Consider the following 21,058-nt stretch of genomic DNA (forward strand, 5'->3'; position numbering starts at 1 on the left):
ACAGAAATGTAAACATGTGTGCACCCACACATGCATTTGGGAATCATGCATTTGAACACATACACCATTGATGTGCCTCACACATGACTGGACTCACATGCGGCAGGCGCATGTCCCTGTACATACACATCCATACATGGGCCTTTCAAGGCATGTGTCCAACCTGCACACTACTGGCACACCACAACATGCACTGCATCCAATCAGTACGCATGGACACTTACCGGTCGACTCTGGGCGGCATCTGAAGGACCTAGAGGTGGAGCGCTGGGTGTATGCGTTCCAGGACCCTCATCTAGATGTTGGTAAGGCGGACCCGGCACCCCTCTGCATGCGCTGCCTTCAAGAGGCGCTGGGCCTTGCTGAGGGTCCTGGACCTGAAGTCCTCCGAGCGCTTCCGGACATGTGCCATGTTGCAGGCTGCCACCCTCTCCAAGTTGATGGCAGCCACAATGTCCTTCCAGATCCTCTTCCATCCTTCATTGTTGGCGTGTGCCCTTCTGAAGAGGGCATCATAATTCACCAGGACTTGCTCCACCAGGATACCAACTTCTGCTGCACTGAAGCTGGTAGCCCTCTGCCTCTCTGGCTGGGGGTTGCCAGTGGTCTCTGATGGTGTTACCCCCGACATGGCAACCCCTGAGGCAGGTGTGGGTGGGCAACTGGGTCCTGGTGCTGGGCGATGGAACTTCAGTCGGAAGTCTACTGTTCCAGCACGGGTGGTCACAGCAACTGGACCCTTGCAGATGGCTGATATGCAGGCACCAAATCGCAGGGCACGTGGCCAGCAGGCAGGCAGGCAGCAGCAGATGGCTGGTGGGAGTGGGCTTGGGGCTCTGGGGGGCAGGAAAATGGCCTTCTGGGCAGGAGTATGGTCTTCCGTGTGTTGTCGCGTGGCCAGCTTGATACAGAGTGATTTGGCATGTGAAGAAACTGCACGTCAGAGTGTAATTTGAGGAAAGGCCATTAGCGCGTAAGTGCATCTGTGACGTAACGCGCACTGGCGTTTCCCTCCACACGGGTGCATGTTGATTGTACACGTGCAAAAACTGCATGTCCGGGTGTCACTGCGTGTAATTGGAGGAAAGGCCCTTAGCGCGGACGCGTGTAAGTGACGTCACACGTGTGGGCTGGGTTAAAAGGTACGCGTAGGACGCCATTTTCTTATACATGCTTTTTTTGGAGAGCGAGCGGGTGATTCTTGTACTTCTTGTCGGTTCACACGCGATTACTTCCGTTCGTACTTCTTGTCTACTCAACAGCATTCAATTCTTCTTTTGGCAGGGGTGTTGCCCACACGCATGTCTTTTTTACGTTATTTTTCTAGTCAGATGGTGAGTCGTGCACGTATTTTTCACCTGTGGTTGCCCCTGTGTCTCGCGTACCCATTCGAAGGTCATTGTAGCCTGTGTGTACCACGCATACGCTTATTTTTGTGTTTCTGGGTGCCACAGCATAGTGTGGGTCCTTTATTCCATGCACTTGGGCTACCAGGGCTCACGTGCACGTTATATTTTGTTTTTCGGGGTGCCTGAGCATTGCGTGACCCGTCATCTTCCCCCAGGGGTCACAGACAGCCTTGCTAGAGCACTAGGGTACTTATTCCATCTAGTACCCTGCCGCTTTCACCCCAATTGCCCAGGACAATTGTTTACTGTACCTCCCATTTGCACAAGAATATCAGTGCCATGGTTGGGAGGCAACCAAGTGGTAAGGGAGGCAAAGGTGGCTGACCTCCAAGAGGTGCCCGCGGTAGGGGACGTGGCCAGGATGTGCAGGGAAGCCAAAGAGGCCAGTGTGTGGAGGACCAATCAGGGACACCTATGCCCCCCCCCCCAATGGGTCGGGGAGATGCAGCTAACACCATCCCAGCTCAGGCCTCACAGAACATGAGTCCTTCGCTGGAGGCTTCATCACAGAGGATCAGATCCAAGGCATGGGAGACATACCAGATCTTGAGGCAATGTCCGGTGTATGTTGCTTGGGTGATGTGTTCTGATTGAGTGCCAGGTGAAGCTGTGTAGTCATGACTGCTATGGGTCACCCATGAGGTGCCTCCAAACCATCCCCGGCCTCAAGTTTGGGTTTTACAGTATCCCTTCTGACCACAGTTGACAATTTGCACCTGATCACTGCACTTGCCCTTCAACTGCCATCATGCCACAACATTGTTCATACTGTTTTCCTGTTCATTCTGCCTGATTGATGGAATCCTTTGCATGTTTACCACACATTTTTGTGCCGTTCTGCCCCAAATGTAACATACTTCAGACATAGATTACACCCCACAATGCCCCACATGTGTTTCCTTATTATGGGAATGATTTCATCAATCAGGCTGATTGAGTAATGTGCACCTACACATGCCCTGCACACAATCACTTTGGGGCCCAGTTTGAATGTTCAACATTACAATTGTCTTCTGTCATGTCCAAGTGACCAACCATTGATGTATCCATGTGCCTGCCTCCATGTGCCTGCCATCACTGCATTAGTGAACACTGGCTTTTTTGCAGCGTGTGGCAAATGCGTGTTTTGTCACACTCTTTTGCGTGTTCTATTTCATGATGTCCATCTCACATGGATGGGTGACAGTACTGATTTGCTACCATCTGGGTGTCCTTGTCAAATCTGTCATGGCTATGCTACGTGCCATCTGTGTATGGAATGTGTCATGTATGTGGATTGTCCATGCCACTCACAGGCTAATGTGTGATGCTGGTGCTATGCAGCATGCATCACATGTGTTGCTTTTCCATCTTGGAGTCCTCAGTGTCTGCTTTTAGGCTCCCCTTCAACTTCCTTGCCAGTGCATGAATGCCAGAGTTATTGTCATGTGTGGCATGTATCATTTATGTATTCGATGTGTACCTCATGATGCCTATGTGTGTGGGCTATGCTGCTCATGCCTGTCTTCATTACTTTTCTTTTTTGTTTTTGCAGGTGATGAGGCACTAGATGCTGTTGAGGAGGAGGAGATGCTGCAGAGGCAGGACTACTCACAGACACAACCAGGCACCAGTGGAGGACGTGGGGTGGTGGTGGGTGAAAATCCATTACTACTACAGACCATCCTGTCCACGGGTGTGACTGGGTACACCTGCACAGACCTCTATAGCTCAGGTGCTGAATCTGACATTGAGACAAATGTCCCGTCGCAGGTGAGTGTTTCTGGCAGGGATGCTGTTCTGTCCAACCCACCTGCACTGGGGGTAGACCCCTCTATGGGGCATTCAATGTTGGAAAGTCCACCTGTGGCGGTTACGGATGCAGGGTCACACTCCACTATATTTGCTCCTGTTCCTGGGTCAGCAGATCAAAGGAGGAATGCAGTCCTGCAGCCTCAGGCAGTGCCAGCACAACAAGGTGCACATCACCTTGCCCCAAACAGGTGTGGTGCCCGCCACCGCAGTGGCCGTGCGCCACCAGGCAATATTGTGTGGGAGAACTCCATGTATACTATTGCAGCACAACATGGGGCATCGTGTGAGATGATGGCTCAGGCCGTGGATAGGGTGGTCACTTCCATTCTCACCCCTGAAAGGCAGGTGGACCTCCAGCAGCAGGCAACAGAGTCCATGTGCCGCTCACAGAGGGAGGACATGTTGGCATCCAACGGGGACCGACGGGCTGGACTGGAGACTCTGCGCACAGCCATATCTGCAGAGTCATAGGCCCACAGGGATGCCCTGAGGTCAGAACACAGGTCCCTCAGAGATACTCTGGGTGCACTTGAGGTGTCCCAGAGTACAAGGTCAGAACAGCAGCTGGAGCAGCTAACACACACACTCTCAGCTGAGCTCCAGGCCACCCGTGAGGAGATCTGGGCATCATGCGAGGCCTTGCAGGCAGAAATGCATGCTACCCGTGAGGTGCTGCATGAAGATCTCCATACCATCATCCTGCAGAACCAAACCTTTCAGACCCGCATGCTTGCTGCCATAGAGGAGCATGCGAGGGCTTTGTGTCGTCTGCCTCCCATATCACGCGCACCTTCTAATGTACCACCAGAGGGTGATGACAGCGATGACAGTTCTCCCACTGTAGGGTAGCCGTGCAGGCTATGAGCCCATGGAGGTTTTTTTTTTTCTCAACATCCACGCATGTGGGTGTTGGGGTGCACCCTGTACCTCCTCCCTCCTGCGTGCCCCCCCCGGTCGACACATGGCCATTTTGGATTTTTTTTCTCACTTTTTTGTTGTTGTTGCTGTTTTCATATTTCATTCAGAATTGCAAATTAGAATTAGAATTGAATGTATTTATTAGCTTTTTTGCTTCTTTTTTCTATTTATTATTTTCAATTTCTTTTAATTTTTTATTTGCTTATTTTATTTTCATTTAATTTTTTTAATTAAATTGTATTCTGATTTTTACTTTGTTATTTTATTTATTTGGTTTACTTTTCATTTACCTTTTCTTTTTCTTTATTTAATTTGCATTCAGTTTTCTGTTCATAACCATTTTCTTTCAGATTGTGAATTCATGTTACAGTGTGTTGTGCTGTGTGGCTCCCGTAGGCATCCACTGGGTATTCCAGCTAGGTACATGCAGGCTTGTCATGTCTTTGGGTTAGAAACTTGGGTTCCTGACACACATGCCGCTCCTGCTTCCCCTTTCCATGGGCTCGCAAAGGGTGTGACCAAGTGACAGTAACTTACACAGAGGCATTGGGCTCCCATAAGTTGTGTGGGCAGTCTGTAGTCCAAACTGTGTATACATCCCTAGTGGGGATTGGTGTTCATTTCTCCACAGCATGGTTGATTTTTATATAGTATTACATACAGGACTTTTTGCATATATACATGTAGCTTCTTCGTGTCTTAACGAGCCCCTCTCCATTACAGATGCAGTTCATGTTGTATGCAGTACACTGCCACATTTGCCTACCAGCAGTTGAAAGGGGTCGATGTGCTGCCTTTGTCAGGTTGTGACACTTGCACTACTTTCATTTTTTACTGTCATACGTTGCCACTGTTGGATCCTATACTAATGTTTTGTCTTGCTGGTAAGTATTTGTTTATGTGTGCTGTTTTTTTTTATTAGTGAGAGGAAATTGTCTCTGGCCTGTTTACATTTGGGACAGTGCACTTTGTGACACTTGTGTCATGTGTTGTGCATTCATTTGGTTGCTTTCACATAGCATGCCATGTCATGGTGTGTTGGGTAGCTGAGATGGGGTTAGTGAGGGGTTGGGTGACATGCCACTATTTTGTTGGAGAATTTTGAAGGGGCTAGTCCTTCATTCTGCATGAATGTGTGCCTTTTACTGACACAGCATTGGGTATGTTTAAGTAGCTAGGGATGCACACAATGTAGCACTTCCGGGTAAACAATCTCAGGGTGGTATGGTTGTGACAGTTGACAGTCCCTTTTGTCATAATCATAAATTGTCAGCTGGTATGTGCCAGGCCTGTGTGCACTCTACAGGGTACGGGCAGCCTCACCACATGCCCTTTCACCTCCCATGCACAGCGGCCGTGCATGTGGTTGGGGATGTGAGGGCACCACCATGTCCACCGGCACACCCTGCCGGGTTGCAACGTTGTGCAGGACACAAGCTGCCACTATGATCCTGCACACTACTGGGGGCGCATATAGCAGCTGCCCACCAGAACAGTCAAGGGAGCGAAAGCGTGACTTTAGCACTCCAAATGTGTGCTCCACTATGCCCCAGGTTGCAGTATGGGATGTGTTGTATCTTACCTCGTTACCTCGGCTGGTGTGGTGGGGTTCCGTATTGGCGTCATCATGTAGGTGCTCAGAGGGTAGGCACTGTCCCCTGGGGAGGTGATAATGGTTGTCATTAGTTGGGTTTTCCCATTTCTCAGTGTCTGACATGCATGCATGTGCAGAGGCATTTGTACTCACCAATTAGCCATGTGTCACCATGCCTCCCAGCTTCCAGGTCCCAGTTTAGGGGTGACATTCGGAATATGAAACTATCATGGCTGGACCCCGGATAGTTGGCACTTTGGGGAAGTGTGCCACCCCGTAAAACTCCTGGACAACGGCCTGCCTTTCTGCAGGTGTTCTGGGCATGTACATGTGCCTGCGGACTGAGGGGCGTGCAGTCATGATCGCCAACACCTGGTGTAGGCAGCGTGACTGCGTGGCCTGTGAGACACCCCCAACTATGTCTCTTGTCCACTGAAATGACCCAGTAGCCAAGAAGTGCAGTACATTGAGCAACTTTTCCAAGGGGCTCAGTGCTTGGGAGCACAGGGTGGGTGATGTGAGGTCATCCTCCCACTCCCTGACCCGTTCTAGGATTATTAGTGGTGGAAACCTGTACCTCCGATACACCTGGTCATCAGACATCCCAAAAAGGCTGGTCGTGGGTAAAAAAATGTAGGGCCTGGCTATCCTCCTCCTCCTGCGATGTCCCACGACCACTGCTGTGAAGAACGGTATATTCATCGTAGCGTATGAGCTTATTTGTTGTTTGCATGCACTTTTATGCTATGCGCGGCTGCTTATGCCAGCTTCCTGCTAGCGTACATGTTTATGGATTAGCGCATCTTTTTTGGCACACGGTTTTCCCCTGTTCGATTCCATGAATACATGTTGTTAGCGCACGTGTGGGCGTTGCGAGCATTTACCTCCGTTACTTCCCCATAACGCCCACATTTTCACGCGTTGTTCCCCATTCCGCGTGTTACGCCCCGTGTTCTGCCCACTTTTCTTGTGTGCGCTGCACGTTGTGCGCTTTTGCTGTGCACGTCGCGCACAGCGTTTAGTGACGTGTGCACCCATGTGCGCCACCCACGGATTTGGCGCACATCCCAGGGCTTGCACGCACAGCGCATTCCATGAATCGACGAACGGCTGCATGCAAGACTTTAGCACGCGTGCGCTGTGATTTTCACGCTTGAGCTCCCCTTTTCGACGCACATTTATTCCATGAATCACCCTGTAAATATACTGATCGTTGAATTCAAGTGAGAGAGTACCTCTGGGTACACTAATATTTTATTGATTGTGTATTTATAATGCACCTATACACAAGTGTTTTGAGGCGCAACAAGACAAGAGGGTGGGGGAACAGGGTGGACAAACAAAAACATTCCTACAAGACCTTGTGACATTCGGATTGTGCAAGTGCAGTAACGAGTTATCCCCGTTCTGGACCCCTTTTCACCCACAGTTTGTACCATGCTATTATGAAATGGACTGAGGTAATGAAGGCATTCTGTTACTCTCCACTTTGGAGTCTGTACCACATTACCTCCTCATCTATTATCCGTAACTCCATTGAAAATAGACCGGAACATTTGTTGCAAATGTCAGACATATCCTTTACAGGATATTTGTTGTGTTGCTGTTTTCCAATGTGCCCAGCGTCTTACATATGCAACATACCTTGTTGTTTCTTGTATACCCCTTCTAGTGCCCCATGATTCCAGGGTGCATGGATGATTCAGTCTAAAACGCATGAAGGTCTGTCCATAAAATAAATGAGCTGAAAACTTCAGATAACAGGGAGTGTGACAAGACGTCTAATCATTGGGCCTCATTACACGGATGGTGGTAAGGGATTACCGGCACCAGTAAGGGCACCGGTGCCGGTAATCCCTTACCGCCCTACTACCAGGTCCCTCAGTGGGTCCCGTCTTTAACGTGTGGTCAGACAACACGTTAAGGACGGGACACGCTGAGGGACTTCAGAGCAAATAAAGGTACCGCTAATTGTGGTACCATTACTTGCTCCTTCCCCATTCCCATTGTGCCCTATGGGGCTTCAAATGGGAATGGGGAAGGGACATGGTGAATGGGGAATTACCGCCCCCGCCAACCTCGGAATGGGGCAGTAATTCTGCCATTCACCATGCCGGACTCCGGCGGCAACAATGGCGCTACTAGCGCCATGGTTACCGCCATCCGTGCAATGAGGCCCATTGTCCTGTATTCCTTCAGGGAAATATAGTGAGTCGGTTTATCCCACTCTTTTGCCCCGTCTAATTCTCGAACTGTCACTTTAACTCTCGTGTTACCACCCATTTCCCGTATCAAGGACAATAGAGAATTGAACCCTTGTTTGTTAAAATTGATCCTTCTGATGCACAATTGCTGTGCATCAAGGGTAATGCAAACATGGTATTATACCGTAGATAGAACGTAGCCAGACTGGCCTGTCAGTCAGCATGTCTATGCTGTTAGTTCACTATTGAGAAGCGGCAGGGCCAGTCTTTCCATGCTCTGCCGCCTCTCGTTATTTAGTATTACATTTGCTGCAAGCGAAAAGGTCTCTGCAAATAAAAAAAAAGAAATGTGTAGCGTGGGACGTGCATCTTCTCAGAGACAGGCAGCACTGTCCCCTGTGCAAACAAAGCACAGGGATCTACTGCGCTGCCTGCCACTCGGATGGTAAAACACCACTCAGGTATGGGGGTGACGTATCCTGTCCATAGTGGCAGGTCGCTATTGACCATGAGTAGATTGATAGACAAACAGCTAGATAGATGGATAGCTAGAAAGATGGATGGATAGATAGATAGATAGATAGATAGATAGATAGATAGATAGATAGATAGATAGATAGATAGATAGATAGATATGGACAATTATATTACTTGATTTAGAGGAAGTGAAATAAGCAAAGGTGAAGCTCTGGGGGTGGAAGGATAGTTCAGGGGCAACGCATATGTCAACGCGCCATAACACAGATTTGAATCCTGATTCCTCGCTTAGAAACCACTCCATGGTATTAAGCGTGTAATTGATGAACAATGAAATTAAAAGTATTAAAAGCTTGGAAATTATTGCATTGTTCCCACAGAAATATAAAAATAGATTGAAACATCTCCCTTCTCACTGCCTCGTCAATGCAAGCGTGTGCAGAAGAGACCGTTTAAAGGAAGTTGGGTTTTTAGGAAATGGTATGACGGAGTTGGGTTAACTGGTCTCCTTGGAAACGCACTGAAATTCCTCTTTTCTTCACTCGTGGCAGTCTCGGTTGCGTCACGAGCGGTTCCTTCCCAAACGGTTTTCTGTGGCCTGTGTTATAACTCGGTTCCTCGTGCAGCAGCTGGCAGTGGAGTGAGATGTGTTAGATTCAATAGAAGGCGTCGTGCATTGGGCAGCATGCTGGCACTGTGGTCTCAGCAGGCATAATACAACACCCTGCAAGCAAGCAAGCAGGTTGAGTTCAGCCAGAGCCCAAGTGGTCCCCTCTCTCTGATGTGGCCTCCATAATTTCTGGAACACGAGATTCGGAAGAATGAAATGTTGGCCAATCCCTATGACTTTTACATCTATTTAATCTATCATTCAATTGGAGCAGCCCAATTATCAAACATTGAAACACAATTCCAAAAGCCTCATTTGTCCAAGAACATTTTCTTAGGAATGTGGGCAGATCTAAAACTCGGGAGCAATTTCACTACTCTCCTCTTATACACAGGTATTCTGTGCACGGTGCCCGGCGGCCAAGAATGTTTGGGAACGGTTTTGATGGGAAGTTATGCTGTACAGAGCGCCGTGAACTGGTGTCAGGTGTGGCTTAGGCAGATGACAAATGTGGTAGTTCTCCCCCGTGTGTGCGCGTATTTCAGCCTCTCAGTAGGGAAGATGCCTGCTGCGGCACTGGGTCTACGGCTGACGGGAAGCAGACGCATCATCCAGTCTCCATGAGTAGGAGCCAAGGCGGTTCATATTGCTGCAATGAGGCAGGCCCACATCATTGCGTGTCATGCTGGATGCATTGGGGCGTGTTGGACTGCTTGCTCGGATATCACACCGACGGCCGATTCTGAGCTCACGATCAAAAGAGTGTGAAAATACGACGTTCTCCCCTCCAGTTTCCAGCACCACCATTCTGAAGTAGGTGGGACTATTGGAGGGGAGATGTGTTTTCCATCAGCAAAAGCTGCTAAAATCACTTGTTGTGTGGGAAACGTGCTCCGGTGGCATTGCAAGCATTTCTTAAAAGACTGAGGGGGCGATTCATGGAACAAACGTGCGCCGAAAATCTACGCGCAAGCAGGCGCAAGCAGGCGCAAGCGGAAAAAAAGAGGCGCACGCGTGCGATTCATGGAAGTCCCTGCGCGTGTCTTCCTCGGGATGTGCGCCAAACCCGTGCATGGCGCACACGTCACTGCAACATCGCGAAAGGCGTACGCGACGCGCACAGTGAAAGCACACAACCTCAGCGCACACACCAGAAAGTGGGCGGGACATGGGGCATAACGCGCGGAATGGGGAACAACACTCGAAAATAAGGGCGTAACTGGGGATGTACTGCAGGGAAGCAGACGGAACGCCCACACGCACTCGAACCACATGTATTCATGGAATCGAATAGGGCAAAGCCACGCACAGCCAAAGACACGCACAAGCTGAAACACGGCCGCCACACGAAGGCAGGTGGTAGAGTCCCAGCGCATCAAAAAAGTGGCGCGCAGGAAGTTAAATACGCGATTGAGCGGGGTATGTGTATTTCGGGGGTGCGCGGGAAGTCAAATATGCGATTGAGCGGGGTACGTATATTTCGGGGGTGCGCGGGAAGTTACACACGCGATTGAGCGGGGTACGTGTATTCCGGGGGTGCGCGGGAAGTTACACACACGATTGAGCGGGGTACGTGTATTCCGGGGGTGTGCGGGAAGTTACACACGCGATTGAGCAGGGTACGTGTATTCCGGGGGTGCGCGGGAAGTCACACACGCGATTGGCCTGGGTACGTGGATTTCAGGGGTGCGCGAGAAATTCTACACGCGATTGGCCTGGGTACGTGTATTACAGGGGTGCGCGAGTAAATCTACACGCGATTGGGCTGGGTACGTGGATTTCAGAGGTGCGTGAGAAATGCTACACGCGATTGGCCTGGGTACGTGGATTTCAGGGGTGCGCGAGAAATTCTACACGCGATTGGCCTGGGTTCGTGTATTACAGGGGTGCGCGAGAAAAACTACACGCGATTGGGCTGGGTACGTGGATTTCAGGGGTGCGCGAGAAATGCTACACGCGATTGGCCTGGGTACGTGGATTTCAGGGGTGCGCGAGAAATTCTACACGCGATTGGCCTGGGTACGTGTATTACAGGGGTGCGCGAGAAATCCTACACGCGATTGGGCCTGTGCGAGTGGGGCAGTGTATTACGTGGGTGTGCGGGAAGTTGAAGAGGTGAATTGCCAGTGTGGGTCCTCCCAGGTCTCCCCTCTACCCCCTCCACGACCTCTGCAGGCAGCCCACACCACAGGGGACTACCCTGCACCCCTGGTCATGTCCCACAGGCAGCCCATCCACCATGGGCATGCCCCCCAGCCAAGCCACATGTCCCCTTGCACCCCCACCCCCCAGCACTGTGGGGCACCTGCCAGCAGGCCCCCAACCATGTCCCACTCATGTCCCCTTGCACCCCCACCCCCCAGCAGGCCCCCACTCATGTCCCCTTGCACCCCCACCCCCCAGCACTGTGGGGCACCTGCCAGCAGGCCCCCAACCATGTCCCACTCATGTCCCCTTGAACCCCCACCCCCCAGCAGGCCCCCACTCATGTCCCCTTGCACCCCCACCCCCCAGCACTGTGGGGCACCTGCCACCAGGCCCCCACCCATGTCTCCCAGCACCCCCACCCCCAGTCACCAGGGGCAGCCTTCACCAGGCCCCCACCCATGTCTCCCACCACCCCCACCCCTCCAGTCACCAGGGGCAGCCTCCACAAGGCCCCCACCCATGTCTCACACCACCCCCCCCCAGTCACCAGGGGCAGCCTCCACAAGGCCCCCACCCATGTCTCACACCACCCCCACCCCCCAGTCACCAGGGGCAGCCTCCACAAGGCCCCCACCCATGTCTCCCACCACCCCCAGTCACCAGGGGCAGCCTCCACAAGGCCCCCACCCATGTCTCACACCACCCCCATCCCCCAGCCACCAGGGGCAGCCTCCACCAGGCCCCCACCCATGTCTCCCACCATCCCCACCCCTAGTCACCAGGGGCAGCCTCCACCAGGCCCCCATCCATGTCTCCCACCACCCCCACCCCTCCAGTCACCAGGGGCAGCCTCCACAAGGCCCCCACCCATGTCTCACACCACCCCCACCCCCCAGTCACCAGGGGCAGCCTCCACAAGGCCCCCACCCATGTCTCCCACCACCCCCAGTCACCAGGGGCAGCCTCCACAAGGCCCACACCCATGTCTCACACCACCCCCACCCCCCAGTCACCAGGGGCAGCCTCCACAAGGCCCCCACCCATGTCTCCCACCACCCCCATCCCCCAGTCACCAGGGGCAGCCTCCACAAGGCCCCCACTTATGTCTCACACCACCCCCAGTCACCAGTGGCAGCCTCCACAAGGCCCCCACCCATGTCTCACACCACCCCCACCCCCCAGTCACCAAGGGCAGCCTCCACAAGGCCCCCACCCATGTCTCCAACCACCCCCACCCCCCAGTCACCAGGGGCAGCCTCCACCAGGCCCCCACCCATGTCTCCCACCACCCCCACCCCTCCAGTCACCAGGGGCAGCCTCCACAAGGCCCCCACCCATGTCTCACACCACCCCCACCCCCCAGTCACCAGGGGCAGCCTCCACAAGGCCCCCACCCATGTCTCCCACCACCCCCACCCCCCAGTCACCAGGGGCAGCCTCCACAAGGCCCCCACCCATGTCTCCCACCACCCCCAGTCACCAGGGGCAGCCTCCACAAGGCCCCCACCCATGTCTCACACCACCCCCACCCCCCAGTCACCAGGGGCAGCCTCCACAAGGCCCCCACCCATGTCTCCCACCACCCCCATCCCCCAGCCACCAGGGGCAGCCTCCACCAGGCCCCCACCCATGTCTCCCACCACCCCCACCCCCCAGCACTGTGGGGCACCTGCCAGCAGGCCCACAACCATGTCCCACTCATGTCCCCTTGCACCCCCACCCCCCAGCAGGCCCCCACTCATGTCCCCTTGCACCCCCACCCCCCAGCACTGTGGGGCACCTGCCAGCAGGCCCCCAACCATGTCCCACTCATGTCCCCTTGCACCCCCACCCCCCAGCAGGCCCCCACTCATGTCCCCTTGCACCCCCACCCCCCAGCACTGTTGGGCACCTGCCAGCAGGCCCCCAACCATGTCCCACTCATGTCCCCTTGCACCCCCACCCCCCAGCAGGCCCCCACTCATGTCCCCTTGCACCCCCACCCCCCAGCACTGTGGGGCACCTGCCACCAGGCCCCCACCCATGTCTCCCAGCACCCCCACCCCCAGTCACCAGGGGCAGCCTCCACCAGGCCCCCACCCATGTCTCACACCACCCCCAGTCACCAGGGGCAGCCTCCACAAGGCCCCCACCCATGTCTCCCAGCACACCCACCCCCCAGCACTGTGGGGCACCTGCCAGCAGGCCCCCACCCATGTCTCCCAGCACCCCCACCCCCAGTCACCAGGGGCAGCCTCCACCAGGCCCCCACCCATGTCTCCCACCACCCCCACCCCTCCAGTCACCAGGGGCAGCCTCCACAAGGCCCCCACCCATGTCTCCCACCACCCCCATCCCCCAGCCACCAGGGGCAGCCTCCACCAGGCCCCCACCCATGTCTCCCAGCACCCCCACCCCCCAGCACTGTGGGGCACCTGCCAGCAGGCCCCCAACCATGTCCCACTCATGTCCCCTTGCACCCCCACCCCCCAGCAGGCCCCCACTCATGTCCCCTTGCACCCAGGTCCTGACGAAACGCAATCATGGCAGTAATGGGCAGCATACCCAGCACAAACACCCAGCCAAGGATTGCATCCACCCACAAAATCAAAAAACAAAGGAATCCAAAAACTAATGTAGTCCAAAGCAAAATAATGGGGGGAAAAAATAAGGAAAAACCATTGCCTCATGGTGAACACAAATATAAATCCAACAAATGTTTTTCAAACATCAAACTATGCACAAGAATATCCCAGGGTCCATGAGCCCAACACCATAAATGAAACCTACTACTACTAACTAATAAAAAAAATATATATAGAAAAGTGGCCATTGTCCGAGCGGTCCGAAAAAAACTTAAAAAATAAAGGAAACCTAACACTAACTAACTAAAGAACTATATACAATGGCAGCGGGCAAGTCCTGCGGCTCACTCTGTGATGTTGCCGGCCAGGGCATCATCGAACTCCATGTCGATGTCCCGGAGGCGGGACTCTGTCCTGGCCCCGAGGTCTCGCAGGGACAACCCTGTGTTCACCCCAAACTCCCTGCGAGCTTCCTCGAGGCACTCAGCCCGCCTCAACGCCCGACGCATGGAGAACTCCGCCCTGACCATGGTGAGCCGCTCCTCTTCCGCCCGCTGCCGCTCCGCTCCTATCCGCTGGACCAACTGCTCCCACACGGAAGACACTGCCATCCCAGGGTTCTCCTGCCCTCCGGCCGATGCCTGCCCCTCTGATCTTGATGGCCCCGAGCCATGATGCCTCCCACGTCGAGCCTGCTGCTGCCTCCGACGCCACTGCCTCTGCCAGCACGACGGCATCCAGGCTGATGGAATCCACCAATGCCGTCGTGCACGTGCCCTGCCAGATGATGCCGGCACATCCTCCATCTGCAGGGGGACAGTTGCTGGTGTGTCCACCCCTGCTGGACCTTCGACTCCCGACTGTGGCAGGGATGGGGTCCCCACCGAGCTGGCTGCGTTGGTCGGGGCAGGTCCACAGGGGGCCCTGGTGGCATCTGGGCCGGAAGACGGCATGGAGCACGACTGGCGCATGGCCTCCACAGAGGAGGAGAGGGTCGCCAGAAGGCCACACACATGTAGGAAACCCCCGACCATGGCGGCTCCCAAATGGTTCACGTACGCACGGTGCTCTTCGTGATGATGTGCATGCTCCTCCCGGGAAGCATGCACCTCATCACGAATGCCAGCCGTGCGCAACTCGACACCAATCAGGACCCTCTCCACACGGCCAGGGGTCCCCTCGTCCGCAGGTAGAGGAGTGTCAGATGACATGGACATCTCCCCTACCTGCGGACGGGCCTGGGATGGGGCATCCCTGCTGGTGCATGGTGGTGCAGTCACAGTGTCAGGGACAGTGACATGCACAGGCCCCTCCACGGCGACCTGTGCTGCCTCCTGCCCCTGGCCCTGGACTGCACCACTTGCACCAGCGGGATGCCCCCACCAGGCCCCATGTGTGGCTCAGTAGCGGCCTCCTCCCCCTCTGTGGAAACCACCAACCTGGATGTCTCCACGCCGTCTTCCGCCGTTGCAAGCCCCTGTGGGGGCTCACCCACCCCTTCCGCTGCAGCCGTGGCGGCATCCCCGCCGCTCTGCTCCACAGCGCCTTCTCCGGCCTCTTCTTCACTTGCCACTGTGTAGAGGGAGACATAGAACACAAGCATCAGGGTACTGTACAATGGTCCCCTAGACAGGAAGCAATAGCAGATGAGTGGCACTGTCATACATCACTTCCATCATGTCCCTCCACAACACATGGGTCAGTGCAGGCAAAACACATACAGTAACAGGCATGGCGCATGCCATGGACATTGGCATACATGACCAAGGGACTCATGATTCATACAATGTTGGTTTTAAACTCACATGCATCATGGGTCTTGCCATCACATGCACACACCTCACCGTAGTTCCATCCATTTGGCCTAGTACACCACAGACGCAGTGGATACAAGGATGACTAGGCTGCATCAGTGAATCTGAACATTGTCACAGACATGTGTCATGCATCCATGGCATTTACAAGTCACAGACACGCAGGTCAGACACACACACATGGACACCATATGTGTACATGGGACCAGCACCCATCCCTCACCCCCACCCATGTCCAGGAACAGAGACTGCCATGCTTCCATGTGTCCATTCCGCACAGAGCCCCCCATGTTGCAATAGAACACATGCACCAACCATGTGGATCACAAATCACTGTACACACATGCCTGACCATGATGTCCCTGCACACACACATACGTACATGGCCTATGTCACACATACAGGCAGGTATCAGACAACCAGCACACTGCAACATGCCCTGTCTCACACAGCAATGCTTGGCCACTTACCGCTCAACTCCAGATGGGTCTGCCTCCGAAGGATCTGGGCGTGGAGCGCTGGGTCTACGCGCTCCAGGACCCTCATCTGGATGTCACTCAGGCGTGCCCGGCCCCCCTCCGCGAGGCGCTGGGCCTTATTGAGGGTCCTGGACCTCAAGTCCTCCCAGCGCTTCTTGATGTGCTTGATGTCGCGGGTTGCCACCCCCTCCGCGTTGATGGCAACCACTACATCGTCCCAGATCCTCTCCCGTCCTACCTTGTTGGCGCGTGGTCTTCCGAAGAGGGCATCATAATGCCCCAGGACATGCTCCACCAGGACACCAACTTCCTTCTCACTGAAGCTGGTGGCCCTCTGCCTCTCTGGCTGGGGGTCGCCACTGGTCTCAGATGGTGCTTCCCCCGACATGGCGACCCCCGAGGCAGGCGTGGGTGGGCAACTGGGTCCTGGGGCTGGGCTGTGGAGCGATGGTATCCCAGTCGGGAGTCTACTGTTCCAGCAGGGGTGGACACAGCAACTGTACCCCTGCAGATGGCTGATGTGCAGGCACCAAATGGCAGGGCACGGTGGCAGCAGGCAGGCAGGCAGGCAGGCAGCAGCAGATGGCACGTGGGAGGCTGCTCGGGGCACTGGGGGGCAGTGATTCGGCCTTCTGGGCAGGAGCGTGGTCTCCCGTGTGTTTTCGCGTGGCCAGCTTGATACGGAGTGATTTGGCACGTGAAAAATCTGCACGTCAGCGTGTAATTCGAGGAAAGGCCCTTAGCGCGTAAGCGCGTCTGCACGCATACGCATTTTCATTGGACCAAAGGCCCTCAGCGCGTGAGCGCGTCTGTGACGTGACGGTATAGACGTGCATGGGCATTACAGCGCGCGTGAAAAAATGCACATCCGCGTGTAATGCGCGTAAGCGCGCGTGAAAAACTGCGCGTCCGCGTGTAATGCGCGTAAGCGCGCGTGAAAAACTGCACGTCCGCGTGTAATGCGCGTAATCGCGCGTGAAAAACTGCACGTCCGCATGTGACGTGACGCGTGCGTGCGTTTCCCTCAGCACGGATTAAAGGTGAGCGGGCCCAGCAGTTCGCTGTACGTGCCTTTCGTGGAGACCGACGTGTGTTGCTGCTTCCAGTTGTTTCGCGCGCCATCTACTTCACAGCTCTCAAGGACGTATCTCTTCTTTTGGCGCGGGTATTGGCTACGCGTGTTTTTCTGCATCGCGCTAGTCAGACGGTGAGTCGCAAACGCTCCTTTTCCCACTGCGGGTGCCCCTGTGTATTGCACCCATTTTCGATGTCACCGTAGCCTGCGTGTCCCACGCGTACGCGTTATTTGTGTTACTGGGTGCCACCGCGTACTGCGGGAGGTTAAATCCACGCACGTAGGCTGCAGGGTTGCATGCACGGTTTTACTGCAGTTTTGGGGTGCCTGAGCGTTGCGTGACCCGTCACCACATCACCGGGGTCACATACAGCCTTGCAGGTGCAGGGGGGCTGTTAACATCTTGCTTCCCACCCCCTTCACCCCAATTGCCCAGGTCAATTGTGCTGTACACCTCCCATTGGCACCACTCCATCTGTGCCAGCACTATTACATCTGTGCCATGGTTGGGAGGCCACCAAAGGTGAGGGGCGCCTCAGCTGGGCGTACTCCTCGTGGCGGGCATGGTCGGGGACGTGGCCGTGGTGACCAGGGAGTAGGGGGACTCCAGGGTGTCCAGGGCAGCCACAGAGGGGGAAGAGGCAGGGATGCGCCACTTGAGCACAATGTTGTGCCATGTGTTGGTGCAGCCATGCCACCACCCCCTGTGGTTCCGGGGGATGCAGCTCCTGCATCTGGCACTGGCACCCGTATGACCCGGCAGTCCGTTCCATCGACTGCCACGGGCCCAAGGGTAGCGGTAGCTGCAGGTGAAACTGTGGACACCGCCACCCAGGCTCAGGGTCTGCCAGCGCAGGCTGCGTTGGCACTTGAAGAGCCCTTGGTGAATCTCCAACAGGCCAGGGGGGAAACCATAGGGGCACGCCGGGCTGCTCAGGCCAAGACACGTGTCCCTGGGGCAGTCATGTCATCTGCTGCCCCGAACAGCCGGGTGTTGGCAAGTGCAGGGGCAGATGCACCCAACAGCACCCCGGTTGTGAGTCTGCCAACCAGGACCGTTGCGGTCAATGACCCTGCCACAGCTGATGTTGCTGTGCAGGGTCCATTAGTGGGCACCCAGCTGCCACTGACACAAGTCAGGCCTTTGGTCATCCCTCCACCTGCCACTCCCTCGGCTCAATCCACCGAACCCACTGGCCATACTGGTCAGGGCGGCATTAGCCAGCCAGGGTCTGCGCCACAGTCCAAGAGGAGGAAGGTTGCACCTGCAGCACAGGCTGGGACCCCACACACAGCCATGACCTCCTGCACGTCGAGGAAGAAGCCTTTCTGTAAGCAGGAACTGGACTTCCTTGTGGACTACGTGCGGGGACACAGCCGTGGCATGCTAGTGGGTGCCAATAGTCAGACTACGGCTGCCCAACGTGACACCCACTGGAAGCATGTTGCAGTCAGTTCATTCGGCCATGAGGTGCGCACGGCGCAGGAGTGCAACAAGCGCTGGAATGACGTCAAGCTCAGCACTAATGCTAAGCGTGCCTCAAATTACAACTTGACTCTGGTGCAGGCCCACCGCCAGAGGAAGAACTCACTCCGCATGAGGCTCTCGTTGCGGAGTTCATACCACCAGAATTGGTCGAAGGTGTGGGAGAGATGCTGGACTTTGATGCCCAGTCCAGTGAGTGTTGATGCGTAGTTGTTGAGGACGTGTGTGTTTCACTTGTGGGATGTGTTGTGCATGATTGCTGCTACATGTGACGTGTACATGGTTATGATGTGTAAGTAATGCAATGCTACCCTCATGCATGTCTCCTCTGCCTGCATGCGGGACTCCATGTGGGCATGCTCCCTTGCCCCTCCTCCGCCACTCTGCACCCCAGTTCCACCTTTGCACTGGTCTGCTACATTCTTGCCAATGTGTAGTTTCTTGTTCATGTGTCCTGTGTAGATGCTAACTTCCAGCTTAGAAACTGCCAGACATATGCCGTGTGGTACAGCCTTAGTACTCGATGCAGGGTATCCCACTTGTACTGTGCATGGGTCAGATGTCCCGCAGGGACATGAGTGCCCATTCATGCTCCATGTGCATTGCACGGATGTCCCTATGTGTCCTTGACTGGATGATCACTGTAATATGAGTCCTTGGTTACATACATTGCCTGCCATATTATCGGCCTCCCCATGTCAACTGTGGCTCAGTCCTGCGTTGCACATATGTTTAGGCTCTGACAATCTGTGTGGCTGACAGGCCTCAGCCTGTTCAATGGCCAATGACTCTGTCCAACTCTTGTTGTGTCTTCTTCACACGTGGCCGGCCTCCGGATCTTCCATCATGTGTCCTGCCCACTGTCCCAGCATCATTTGCAGTGTTGTAATTTGAATCACATTAAGCTGTTGATGCCAGTCAACACTGCTTGTCAATACACAGGTGTATGGGCAGCCTTTTGATACCATGCTAGGCATCCCTGCTTTGGTACTGGGGTGGAGGGGTGCTTGGCTTCTAGACATGGTACACATTGAATACACAATGCACGTGATGTCTGAATTTGACATTGCACTGCCTTCACATTTCCTGGCACACACCATGGAATGCTTGTACATGTAGGTAGTGAGTGGCGTACACATTTTCTGCACTGCATAGACCCACTTCCATGCAAACTGCCACCTTTCAACAGGTCTGATCACAGAAGCTATTCAAAGTAGACCCAGCATGCATGCCAGGTCATATGTTGTGTGTCACATGTCTGCCGGATGCCTTAGCTGTCGGTGTGTGTGTGTGTGTTGTGTGCTTCTGACATGTGTAGTGACCTTTTCCTCTCTATTTTTCAGGTGATGACGCAATGGATGCAGAGGATGGTGTTGTCATGCCAGACACAGGGTTGGTAACACCACATCAACCCGGCACTAGTGGGGGTCGTGGGGTGGTAGGCCACGAAAACCCCCAAGTGCTGCAGTCCATCCTGTCTCTGGCTGCCTATGAGTCCAGCCTTGATGACGACTTTGACGTCCATGTTGAGTTGGATGAGCATCAAGTCCATGTGTCAGGGGTGAGTGATTCTGATGTGGACACTCCTCTGTCTGCGACACCTGCACTGAGGGATCAGACAGTCTTGGTTCCTCCGCCCGTGGTGGATCGGGACGCAGGGTCACCCTCCACACCAGTCACTGATGTGCCTGGGACATCACGTCGACGGGGGCATGTAGTCGTGCAGCCGCAGGCGGTGCCAACACAGCGAGGACCCCCGGTCCTTGGGTCCCGCAGGGGTCAAGCCCGGCAACGCGGTCGCCGCGCGCAACCGCTGTATACTGAGTGGGAGCAAGACATGACTGCCAATTCCGAACGGCAGGGGGCAGCAATGGAGAACATCGCTGACAGCATGGAGCGTGTGGCCCGATCTGTGCTCCCCCCTGCTAGGCAGGTGCTTCTCCAGCAGCAGGCGGCACGGTCCACGGCCCGCTCGCTCAGGCTGGGCATGGCGGCCTCAGACAGGGCACGCCAGGCTGAAATGTCGTCTCTGCATCAAGCAATTGCTGCTCACGCAGAGGCGCACATGGATGCCCCGAGGGAGGAGTATGCCTCCCTCAGATCCACTCTGGGTGTCCTTATGATGTCCCAGAGGCAGCAGGCAGAGGAGAGGTTTGCACAGCTTGAGCGCACCATCTCGGCTGAGCTACAGGCTTGCCGGGAGGTGCAGCGGTTGTCCAGCCAGGCCTTGCAGGAGGAACTCCGTGTTACACGTACTACCTTGCAAGAGGAAGCACGTGTATCACGTGAGGTTCTGCATGCAGACCTATGTAACATCGCCACACAGAACCAGGCTCACCTGTCCGGCAGACTTGCTGCCGACGAGGGGCAAGCTGCGGCTAGGCGTGGCCAGGCTACTGTGCCACGTCCTCCTTTCCAGGATGAGCCAGACTCGGACGACCATCTATCTCCCACATAGGTCGTGCTGTGCAGGCGTTGAGCCCATG

The sequence above is a fragment of the Ambystoma mexicanum genome, chromosome 5p (genome assembly GCF_040938575.1).
Source record: "Ambystoma mexicanum isolate Mex_15411 chromosome 5p, UKY_AmexF1_1, whole genome shotgun sequence".
Classification (NCBI taxonomy): Eukaryota; Metazoa; Chordata; class Amphibia; order Caudata; family Ambystomatidae; genus Ambystoma; species Ambystoma mexicanum.